We start from the raw sequence: 12,760 nt of genomic DNA, 5'->3' as shown, positions 1-12,760 counted from the left end.
CTTGCTGAAGTATACCTTTCAGAAAGAAGTGATGTTTACAGGTTGCTATGTTCTGTAAACTGTTGCATAAGGATATACATTAGAGTGATGCTGCCAGGATGTTTAGCCCCCAAAGTTGGTTCTATTTAAAGCAAAACAAAAAGGGGTTTTTGTTTATTTTAAGAAAGTAATAGTAATAGAATTGTTTTTATGGTTTTACATGAAATAAAGTTTATTTTTTAGACATTGCCTTGCAGCATTTTTACCCAGACATTAGGATATTGCATGAGACCATGAGCAGTGGAGGCTCCAAGTGGTGAGAAAACAAACAAAGTTGAAACTCACTAATCTATTTTCATTGTCCAAGTTGAGTGACATGGAAAAAATAATTAAACAATGTGACTGATGAATTGTAAGAGAATTAAAAGAATAAGTTTAATGCTCAAAGACTTCAAATGTTTCTGGCTTTGTTTTGTTTTAACATTGCCCTGGCAGATCAATATATACTTAATCCATTATGTTCTAGCAGTGAAACTTTGTTAGCTGATTTTGACAGAAAAATTAACAGATTTGATTTGTAAAGAAAGGAATATTGAATGATTTCCCTCATTCTCCAAAAAAGATAGAATCTTCCCTTTTTTAATGAAAGCTTGGAATTTGAAGAAAAACTGAAGATTCATGCAGATAATCAGTGGGTTCTTCTCATAGACAGCAAAACTTTTGTGTGTGTGTGTGTGTGTGTGTGTAGCAGATGTTAAAGTAATTTTTGTGTGAGGTATTTACAATGTTTCTCATGTCACTTCTACCAAAAGCTGCATTTGCTCATCAACTCCTCAGCTCTGGAGAAGAGAGCATGTGTCAGTGAAGTTACAAATGGGCAGAACTGCAATGGCCTTGTGTGCAATCTTAGCAAATGCCTGCTAAATTTACATTTATTCACTAGTGATTATTCAGTTGCATGTAACTTTTTTGAAAATTTTTAATCTCCCTCATCCAGGAAAGTACGTGCTCTATTTTTAAAATATATAAAGTGTATTTCACACCTTCTATTTAAAGTTTTCAAAAAGTTTTCAAATAATTTAGTAGCTGACAAAACTTCATAGTATGGCAGATATAGTAAATATTCCACTTAATAGATAAGTAAATTGAGGCATGAAAAAGCTGAGTGACTTACCCAGTCTCTCACATTGTCCATGTGGAACTCCCAACTTCCAGTTGTGTTTCCTGTCATATAGACATAGGACCAGCAATGATTTGGTGGTTAAGACAAAGGGTTGGGAATTAAGAGGCCAGAATTCTGTCCCTCCTCCATGACATTTGACAACCCAGATCAGCCCAAATTTTTGTGTACCCATGACTTACCGGTAAGTTTTAAATTCACCACCTGGCATTGGTGCCAGGATGGCACAAAGGAAAGAGAGCCAGCATTTGTGCCAAGATCTTAAACTGCTTCCAATTTTCGTACTAAAGGGGGAGAAAAAAAACCCACAAAGGGAAGTTAGCCACCAAATTCTTATTGCAACTGAATAATAGAAAGGTCGTAACTCCCATTAGTGTGGATAAACAACTAAGGGTCTTGGATGGCTTAGGATTGTCTTGGATTGCTGAGACAATGAATCCTGCATCTTGGCAAGAGGCTAGGCTAGCTGACACCTGCGGTCCCTTCAAATCCTATGATTTTTTGAAAATACAGTGTTACATTTTTCTTTTAAAAATATACCTGTTTTAAATTAAATTTGAAATTATGAGAACTTGTAGCACCTATACTTATTATAACCTATTAAAATAATGTAGACAAATGTAATATACTGCATCAATAAAAACTCCAATTTTAGTGAGTTTAAATTATGTGACTTTTTTTAGTTACATACAGAATCATGCCAGCCATGTACTTTAATGACTTCCACGCAATGAGAGAGAAAGTAACTAAAAAGTACAAATGCAAAATAAGATGATTTAAATCAATATTTCCTGCTTGCTGATAGAAATTGTGATTTTAAAATGGTGATTTACATCAATTTCCCTTGGCAATCACTCATCCATATGACAATCTCCCTTTAAAATGTTTTGTAATATTAATTTGTGTAAAACAACTCTTCAAATGCAACACTTTCATTTCCATTACTGTTACATCGTTTTGAAAAATAGAGTAGTTATTCATGCTTTTTTAGAATGCAGTTGCATTAACAGTAATTATGGCTATGCAGTGATAGGGTACAAAGTCATATCCCTTTGGTTATGTTTATAATTTGAATTTAATGTTACAAAACTTCTTGTTAGAAGATCCTGGTTTTGCTTGTGTATAATGCAATTCTGCTTATACAAAGCAATAGATTAGATTATTTGAGAAATAGTGTATGTATAAAGAGGAATCGATAAAATTGGAACATGAACAAAACAACAGTATTTTTTAGTCAGGGGTTTACTTTGTTGAAGGGTGTAAATCTGTGTGGTTGTGCTGTGTAGGGCTGGATGGGAGTTTATGGGCATAGCTGCATATGTTGAGGTGTGACCCTTCAACTGGTAAATAATATACTAAATTATCTTTCTTTTCATCTTTGTGTCAAAATGCATTTTTCAGACAAAAGCCCACGGTCAGTAAATAACTTTTTAAAATAGAACTTTGAGAAACGAGTAGGCTGCATTTGAAAAGGAATAAAACTAGCAAATCATTAACATCAACAAATATAATAAAACATCACGAAAAGGAACTGCCCTGTTATTGGACCATTCTGCATGTTTATTAGAGGGCATTAGAATGTCACATTAAAATAAAAGCTTGGATGAAACTTCAAAGGCTGTAAATTAGCATAGATTTTATTTAAAAATAAAAATCTGAACTGAGACAAAAAGAAGAAATCTGACAAAGAGAACCCCCTTTATTTAAAAGTATTAAATGTTTATCCTCTATTATTCAACAGCCTTATAGTTGGAACATTGGTGCCTCTTAGTAATGTTTGTAAATTGCTACCAGATTTTAGATTAATTATATATGAGCCAATTGGTGCACCCTTCAGGATGTTTTACTTTTTATAAATATCCTTTTACCTTCTAAGAAACACTGCTCTGTTCTGGGGAACTCATCTGGAAAGAGTATTTATTTGGGTATATGGAGATTACGGGCTGAATTCCAACTGCATGGAAAACCTTAGGAATAGAGATTGGCAAAAAAGCATCAAGAAGTTTTGCATAGGTCATTTTTTGTAACCTTTGTCTGATGAGCAAGAGCTGCACACATGTATTAAGCTTTTGACACCAGATTATTTAGCTGAAATATTATGTACACTGTTTGTACCCATGGAAAACTTTAATGGAATATCACTTGATTCTAAACCTTTCCAATCTACAAACAATTTCAATATATTTTAATTTACTTACTTTTAATTGACTTAATTTGTTTGGAGCCCTTAAAATTCAGATACCTTCAAACCTCAAAATAAACCTTTAGCGGAGGAGGAGGAGAGAGAAATTTGCCTGTCTATAGGACTCAATCCACAAATTATTTTTTGTTTCAATAGATACTAACTTTCTCCAAGTATTTTGATTTGGAAAAGAAAGCAACAAAATTTGTCAGCTGTCGTTCATTTTAAGGAACAAAATCGTATTATAAACATTATTCTTTCTGCCAGCTGATTTACATATTGCTTTATACTGAGTAGAGTAACAGGGGGAGGCTTGACCTTCAGGGGGTGGAGGCCTGGGGCCAGTCGACTTTGCTTTCTGAAAGCACTAGTGGTTCTGTTAACAAACTTGATGGCATCTGATGGAAGACAGCTGATTGACCTATGAAGGGCAGCAGGAAGCAGAAGAGAGGAGTGAAGAATGGGAAGTTGTGGCAGAGACTGAGGAAAGGCAGGGAAAACTAGCTGAGTTGCCCCAGCGGGGGTACATCTAGACTGCAGGCTTCTTTCGGAAGAAGCTTTTCCGGAAGAGATCTTCCAAATAAACTTCTTCCAAAAGAGTGTGTCCACACTGCCAAAGCGCATTGAAAAAGCGATCTGGTAGCGTCCACACTGAATGGACGCTATCTCGCATTTAAACTGTGGTTACTATGGATGGAGTTCCCTCTTTCCTCGTCCACACATGTCTTTTTCCGAAAGAGCTCTTTTGGAACAAGGCTTCTTGTCCTATCATCGGAGGCCAAAGAGAACAAATTTTCTCCCTCCTCCTTGTAACAGACTTTTAGGTACCTGAAAACTGCTATCATGTCCCCTCTCAATCTTGTCCTTTCCAAACTTTACAAACCCAATTCTTTTAATCTTCCTTCATAGGTCAAGATACGCAGCTTCAGCTATGTTAATTGCGTAGCTGAAGTTGAAGTAGCTTAACTCATTTTTTGATGCTATCTACGCAGCAGGAAGTCAAAGGATGAGAAGTCTTCCTTTGACTTTCTTCACTCATGAAAGCAAGGTTACTGGCATTGACTGGAGTGCCCCTTTCACTTGGAATTAGCGGTCTTAACTAGACCGCTAATTCGAATCTTGGAAGATCAACAGTGACAGCGTCGACCTTCCTCTGTGGTGTAGATGTACTCTCAGAGGGATAGCTGTGTTAGTCTGTATCTGCCAAAACACAATGAGTCTTATTAGTCTCTAAGGTTCCTCAAGGACTCCTCATTGTTTCATCAATCATGAAATTTCTCTTTGTTCATCCTGCTCCAAGACCTAGCATATTGAAGCAGTATTGCTATACTCTCTCAGTGCAGTCTTCCCAGTGCAGCGCAGATCTCCTAGTATGTAAAATGCCAGAGTATTCAGGCTATTCACGGTTTTTCTTCTACACAGACTGTTAAGAGCATTGGTCCTTTTTCTAGCATTAGTGATCCTTTTCGGCTGCCTAACCATCAATGAATTATTGTATTTGGGTTTTCTTTCTTTTTGTCTTTCTATCTGTCCTTTGCCAAATGTTTTCTGTCTGGTAGCTGGCATTTAGAATGTTGGTGGAACAATCATTTTTAGTTCTAATTAAGTCATTTTGTAGTTGAGCTTTGAAAGCTGTTTTCCCCTTTCCTCTTCCTTTGGCTTTTCCACATCTCTGAATTGATCATGGATCCTAATAGTCACAAATGGTAGTATGGGTAAATAAGTAATAGCTATTTTTCCAGTCTTCTCCCTCTGATTAGTTTAAGTGTATTTTACAGAAGTAAACAAATCCGATACATAACATTATTCTTGTTAGCGTCTCAAAGACACCACAGCTAATCAAAAGAGTTGGATTCTTCTTCTGACTTATGCATAATCAAAAAGATTATTAACTAGTGTAAATTCCAAATGAAGAATTTAGGTATACAGGTGATTGTATCTCAGATGCCTGTTTTTCAGACTTCATTCATCCTAAATGACCCAGAACTACTGACTATGAGACACTGTAAACCAAAAGAACATTGATTAATCTGTATCCTAGGGTTTGTATGCATGGCAATTGGAAAAAAAACCTAGTCATTTTATTTGCATAGGTGATCTTGGAATTACCATGAAATAAAATAAATATGGATTTCTACAGTTCTATTTAAAGAGCCACACATTACAACTTAAGGAGTTCTTAAAATGAAATTATAGTGGTTGCCATTCACAAAAATCTACATTTATCCTGTGTGTCAGAGATGCCTCTGGTTTTTTCCTTATTCTAAATATAGGGAAATAGTGACATGCATCAGATATAACCATAGATACAATTTTGGATGAAGTATGCTATTTAATTAATTTGATCACTAAAGAATCTTATCCATTAAAATGATGTTTGCTTTATTTAATTTCATTTGTACTTGACTCTATATAACAGGTTTAAAAATTGACTGTCAAGCTGTTAATACCTTATCTATGTTTGGTCTCTTCAATTCTTTTGTCAGCTGATAGTCTTGACCAGTATTTGTTTAAAGGCAGTGTTACTTTTTTAGGCTCAATGGATGGTTTATAGTGCCTGGAAAGTAGTGTCTACACTAGGTGGCGGTCTACCTTAGGGAAGAAGTTTGAATTAAGGTACACAACTCCAGCTATGTTAACTGTGTAGCTGGAGTCAACTTGATTCGCACTTTGGCGCAGTCTCCAAAGTGGGAGGTTGATGGGAGACATGCTCCCATCAACTTACTTATTCGTGAGGAGTAGGAGTACCTGCATCAATGGGGGCACACTCAGCATTCAATTTAGCAGGTCCTTACTAGAGATATTAGAAATTGTTTAGAAATTGTGTAACAGCAAGAGTTCTTAGAGGCTACACAGTTATTTGATGGCCCCGGGGGGTGGGGCAGCCAGTGCGCTCCCAGCCCCACTCCTAGGGGAGGGCCCTGCCACTCCACACTGCTGCCTCAGTTTAAAAATCCTGTGCAGACTGGCTTCTGCCTGCCAACCTGTGCTGCTGCCTCTGTTATAGAGGCAGCAGCACAGGGCAGCAGTGGCCCCTGTCCACGGGGGCCCAAGCAGCTTCTGTCCGCAGAGAGCTCAGATCCCCCGCTGACAGAGGCAGCAGGCAGGAGCCGGTTTTTAAACTGGTTCCCTGCATGTACCAGCTCCTGCCTACTACCCCACATGGTTAAATGGTTAACCGGCTAGCTGCTAACATCCCTAGTCCTTACTAGTCCAGCTAAATCGAACATCAGAAGTTCTACCTCCAGAGCATTGATCCACTGGTAAATATAGACATGGCCTGAGTGAAACCCTACTTCTTCACCAGTTCCTCTCTTGGGAACTCATGTAAAGTCATTGAAATTAGTGGGAGAAAAGTGTCATTAATGTCAGCAAGTCTTAGTTCATACTTTTTACTCCTAACTAAACAGCATCTGCAATATAGATTGTTTATGCAGATCTTCTAAAACAATCATCCAGATTCTGTGTTAAGCGTCTTATAGAATGCACAGCATAGGCAAGAAAAGTGAAGGTGGCTCTAAGACACATTTGTTTCCTTCCTAATGCTTGGCTTCTCTGGAGGCTGGCATGGAGTAAGTTAGTGTAGCCCTAAGGGCTATTACAAATTATAGCAGCCTCACAGAATTATTTCATTCTACTCATGGCCGGATTATGAAAGAGGCTTTAGGGGCTGCAGACAAGGATTCTAGGCTGTGCAGAGCCACCTGTTCCCCCCTGAAGCTGTACCAGGTATGTGTCCCAATCTCCTGCCCCCTCCTGTCCATACCCTTACACCCCTATCCTGCTCCTGAATCTTGCCTCTCTTGAGTCTGCACCTATACCCTGCTCCCTGGCAGCCCTCTGGTGCACACTCCGCTCATAGACTCATAGACTTTAAGGTCAGAAGGGACCATTATGATCATCTAGTCTGATCCCCTGCACAATGCAGGCCACAGAATCTCACCCACCCTCTCCTAGAATAATCCTCTCACCTGTATCTCAGATACTGAAGTCCTCAAATGGTTTAAGGACCCCAAGATGAAGAGAATCCTCCAGCAAGTGATCCATGCCCCATGCTACAGAGGAAGGCGAAAAACCTCCAGGGCCTCTGCCAATCTACCCTAGAGGAAGATTCCTTCCCGACCTTCAAATCAGTTGAAGCCTGAGCATGTGGGCAAGACTCACCAACCAGACACCAGCTCCTTATTTTTGACTCACCCCGGAGCCTTGGGATCCCCACAGTATCTATTAACCTCAGGCCTGGAGAAGAGTTAATTCAGCCCTACTTCTACCCTTCACATCTTGTGTTTGTCACAGACACTTGTATGTTTCAAATGAGGTTGATGGCAGGGAAAAGATGCATTGTTTTCCTGTGTGTTTATGTACCATCTGACACAAGGAAGTCCTAGTCTTGACTGGAGCCTCTAAGTGCTATTGGAATAGTCACAATAAATATTAACAAAGTGCAAAGCTGTGTTGGTTGCTATATTTTTTTGGAATATAATTCTGCTTTTTCTCTGTTGAGGCTTTTGAGATTTCCCTAGTAGGAAGGCATTTTGTCTTTTTTTCCCCCCTTGTATTAGAGAGGTGTTGTATTATAACATTCCACAAAACCGTCTGAGTTCTCCTTTTCAGTGGCTTTCCGTTGCAAACAAAAGGTTCATATTTCTTACTGAATGTTTTAAATGAGTACTCATCACTCTAATCCAACTGAGATCAGAAAAGGTTCAGTTTGTGAGTGTGCCTGAATGGAGTAGTAGAATAATACATACAGGAAAAACTGTAATACATACAGGAGAGAGAGAGAGAGATGAGGGAGTAATAAAAGGGGGGACAAAGTTGTACTGGGGTTCTGAACTCAGGGCTCCTCCCAAGTCTAACATCTATGTAAATAAAGTTAAATGGGAAGGGAGGGCCTTAGCAAGCAAGTGGTACAAGGACCCCAGATTTCTGTCAATGGGCCTGGTTTTGCCACTTTAAAAGGCACTCTAGACTAAAGCATGTATTCCAGATTGCACCACAGCAGGAGAAAACCCATTTTCCTTCCTGTGAGAACAGCTAATCTCAGAGGAATAGAGGCATTGATTCAGTTTCAGCTGAAATTCTTCTTTAACGGAACCAGCTTGTTGGTTCTTAATTAGAAGCACTTGTCTGCTTCAGTTTCTTGTCCAGAATATAATTTTTTTCTTCCGCAATGTATTCAAATAATCATAGCTTTGTGTCTTAGAAAGAACCAGGGATCCAACAAACTGCTGTTTAAAAATGAGTTAGGCTTCTCTGAAAGATAGCATGTGGATTTCTGTGGGGTCATGTTAGGAATTTGTATACATAAAGTTATTTTTTTCTTTACACGTCTTCTCAAGAAGGACAAAGTCTCTTTGCCTTGCAAAAGAGACATCCAATGAAATTTCATCTTCCTCATATTGTAGCACTTTTCTGTAATTTGCCTCACTTCAAGAAGTTTCCTGATGCTTTCTATTCATTTTCTGAATAGACTAAGTACCACTGATTCTGAGTAATGTGTTTAATTATTTTAATGCTATCTCTGTAATGATTCCAAGCTGTGCCCCTTTCTTAGTATTTGCCTCTAAGGGCTGATAAAGGATGAAAAGGGGAAAAAGACCAACTTCCTATTATTGTCTGAAAGGTCTTTGGACCTGTAGTCTGGCTCTCAGTGCATATTTTTTGAATGGATGGAATCCTTTTGAAAGATGGGAAATATGTAGTAAGAAAATAATTAAAATACTATTCAGCTACATTGAGAAGTATAGCAAATTAAATGTACAATGAATATTAACCTTTTTCAGTCATTAACTTTGTCTTTTGAAGCAGGACATTTTAATGGTTCAGGAAGGTTTTTCCAACTTTTTTGATATACCTGTGTGGGGCTAATAATGGAGAACTACTCAATAAAACAAGTGTATACATTCTTCAGAAGTTACCTGTTTTGAAAGTCCCGATGTAGAATACCCAGTATCAAGGGAATGAAAGATTACACAGTGTTTTTGCAGTGTATACATAATTGTTCACATAACTTTATTCTTGTGTACTATGGATAAATTCTGCTTGAGGAATTTTTATCTTATTCACATTGAAAGTGACGAAATAGTATATCTGAATCCTCTCTTTATAGAAAAGGTTTTATTTCAACACTTTAAAAAAAATCACCATCCTGCATCAAGCAGAACAGTTTATAGTTTTTCATTCCCTTTCATCACTCTGCTATATTTGTTTAAAGATACCAACTTAGCTATTTGTTGTTTAAAGATACATACAATAGATTCAGTGTTCATGGTGGATTTTACTTGTACTTATTACAGATGAATTCAGAGCTAATCTGTAGTCTGGCTCATCCCACTACTTAAGAGTTGTGATATCATTTCTTAAATCTTGAAGCCATCCCCCTATCATAGTATGTCCATGCCAATTGCTGGCTTCTGCATTGTGGAGGAGAGGAAGGAAAGTGCAGGAAATCCCAGGAACGGCGGGAATGGGGGAGAACAGTATTGCAATTTGTGCAGCAAATTTGCTCCTGCTCATGAGCTGTGGAACCACATTTTGTGTGAGCAGCACATTATTGGAATTCCATGTGAGGAAGGTGAAATGGGTGATCCAGGCATCAGCAATTGTTTCCTAAGTAACTCAATTTAAATTCCTCCAGACAAGTCTATGGAAATTACACTACTCATGTAAACAATAGCTTCAGCTCCATGTCTTCTGCCCTCTTTTCTGGGGGGTGCACTGACACAGGCATGGCAGGGAGATCCATGGTTGCTTGGTGAGCTCTGCTGGTAGGAGAGCATAGGGAGGCTAGGAAACAGTGTGGAGTGGCTGCCTAAAGAAGCTCTCTGTGGAGCTTGAAGTTTGCACCTTCTGTCTCTTTTGAGCAGCTGCTGCCCACTCCTGGCTAAGGTGAGAATGCAGCAGTAACTGAGTTGGAGCTCATGGGATGTTTGGGAAAACTTTGGTTTCATCTTGCACATTTTCCATGAGAAGATACTTTTGCCCCAATGTATGCATATTATATTGACTGGAGCTGAGGTCTTTATTGTGTGCCAGAGGCCACTGTTCAGACCAAAGAGCAGTAGTTTTCCCCATAAACTGAAAAATCAAATCTACTCTATATTGCTTTTATTATAAGCTTATGAATGGCTGTTTTGCCCTGAAGGTCTTGCACTGTCAGTTACCTTCTTCCGAACTTGTAATTCTTAGTCATAGCCCTAAATGATTTGGATCCTCTCTGTTGAGATGATTATGTGAGTGGCCTTTGGTATAGTCAGCTGGGACTCAGATGAGAGTTCTCAGAGAAAGCATGGAATTCAATCACCAGAGCCCGGATTTAACAATGTTTAGATCATGCTGCAAGATACACACAACTTCTCAAGCTCAGCTCAGTATGGGGGGGGAGGAGCAACAAAGTGATACTGAGAGAGTTTGTGAGAAGCTGCAAAAGCAGATTTTAATGGAGCTTTTCCAGTCTAAGAAGCTTTGTGGTGCTTGTGAAGGTTCCTATTTTAGGTGTGTGTTACAAATTTGCTTTAAGATCAGCTAACACATTGAGGATATAAAATATTCAGAGTGAATAAATGTAAATACAAGTGTAAAACCTCTGGCAGTTCAATAACAATAAACGAAGATGTTTCAGCATGTTAAATTTTAATGAAGGGCTAGAGATCTTGGTGCCCAGTGTGACGCATCTAAAAGACTTGATTTTTTTTTTTCAGAAAGTGTTGAATACTACTGTGGAAATCAGGCCCGTTAGTTTCAACAACAGCCCAAAATCAAGGCGCACAACACTTCTAATTACTTTTTAAAATGTAAGTCGTTAGTTGTTCTTCTGATTAACAGAGGCTGGAAGCTATTTTACAGCCTCAAATACATATCTCCGAGACTGCTACAATCACAAAATGAGGTCACTTTTTAGCAAGATAGACTTTCCATAAGTGGGTAACTGCCTTTATTAAAAAAAAAAAAAGAAAAGAAAAGAAAGAAAAACCCACTTTCAAACTCATCTCAACAGATTATTCTCTACATGTAGTAAAAAGCAAAGGGTTTTTTTTTTTCATTTAATTTTCAGATAGCTGACATGAGCCAAATGGGTACTTTTTCTTTAAATTATGTAAAGTAGGGTATGGAAACCAGTCATGGGGACTAAGGGTTAGCTATAAACTGGTTATAAACTAGTTGTAGCACTTTAAAATTTCTGTATGAAAATGACAGTTGTATCAGAGATTTTATAATCATAGCTGTTAGCTCAATTTATAACTTTTGCACTCCCAGCCCCAGTTGTAGCAAAGTTAATTTCTTCTTCTGAACAATATAATAGAACAGCTGCTGGGCACCCAAGCGATAAACTCAGACTTCAAAACATACCCTTTTAAAATCAAGGACATGCTGTTTGGATTAAATGACTCTCAGAAAGCCACTTCTTTTCACATCCTTTGTGGTAGCTCTGGCTTTTTCAATATTTTGAAGGAGATGATAAATATTTGGTTAATGGTTTGGGGTAGAAATGAAGGAGAACCAATCCTCTGGCTTTGACTGTATTCTGATATGCATAGCACTACTTCTAAGATAAGATAAGCATTTGGCATTGTGAAAGGTTTTAGAGAGGCTAAACAAGTAATGTCAGCTTTCTAAGGCAATAGTGTAATGGTACAGGAAATAGTTATACCAATCAAAAGAAGTGAAAGCCTTGGTATTACTGCTCTTGGCAATCTCTCTACCATACTCTACTTCTCCTTTCTCCACATCCTCATGCTCTCATCAATATGCTTGTCTTCAGAATAGAAGCATGCTCTGGTTTTCATCATGTCCCCTCACTTGAAATTTCTACTCCATCTCCCTCGCATCATTTATACATCCGTTGACTGATCCATCTTTCTCCAGTTTTGCCCTTGACACTCTTCAAACTGTTTTTCACTCTCTCCAGTCCAATGAAAACACTCTCGCTTAGGTTTCCAGTAACCTGTTTATGGACCTCGACTCCTTTCTTTGGACACTTCTCCAGTCTCATCTTCCTTGATCTCTGTGCTGCTTTTGATGCTCTTGAGTTACCCCATAATTCTTAAAACATTTTTCTCTGACTACCTTGGGTCCACAGTTAATTTCTTTCCTGTATACTTTAGTGACCGTTCTTAAGAATTCACTGTAGTAGACCTCCCTCAGTTTCTTTGGGGCACCTGCAGGCTCCCTCCTTGGCTCCATTCTGCTTTTGCTCTGCTGTATTTCTTTAGGTGACTGCATTGCTCAGATGCCTCCATGTGCCTCTCACATCTGTCTCTTATCTCCTGGTTTGAGTCCCGACATTACGCCTGCGGCCCATCCGGCCTCTGGCATTCACTGCAGATATCTTGCTCTCAACTTATATTTAGCAGGGCCAAAACTAAGCTACTTGTCCTGTTCTCCCTCTCTCTCCTCTCTGTTACTGTTGACAATTT

The 12,760-nt window shown here is 38.5% G+C and overlaps 1 protein-coding gene across 7 annotated transcripts in view; it reads left to right on the top strand.

Moving 5' to 3' along the window:
- Positions 1-12,760, top strand: part of BMPR1B (bone morphogenetic protein receptor type 1B) — a 362,086-nt gene that overhangs the window by 44,773 nt on the left and 304,553 nt on the right. For 2 of the 7 annotated variants that reach the window (XM_025187492.3, XM_075929628.2), the window contains exon 2: positions 11,045-11,137. The exons of the other annotated variants lie outside the window; for them this stretch is intronic. The gene's annotated coding sequence lies outside the window, so the exon portion shown is untranslated. The remainder of the gene's footprint in view (positions 1-11,044; positions 11,138-12,760) is intronic. 7 annotated transcript variants of the gene reach the window in all.

Source organism: Pelodiscus sinensis, chromosome 4 (assembly GCF_052426305.1).
Source record: "Pelodiscus sinensis isolate ZL-2025 chromosome 4, ASM5242630v1, whole genome shotgun sequence".
Lineage (NCBI taxonomy): Eukaryota > Metazoa > Chordata > Testudines > Trionychidae > Pelodiscus > Pelodiscus sinensis.
The sequence above is the reverse complement of the archived record's forward strand: the minus strand, read 5'-3'. Positions and strand labels throughout refer to the sequence as shown.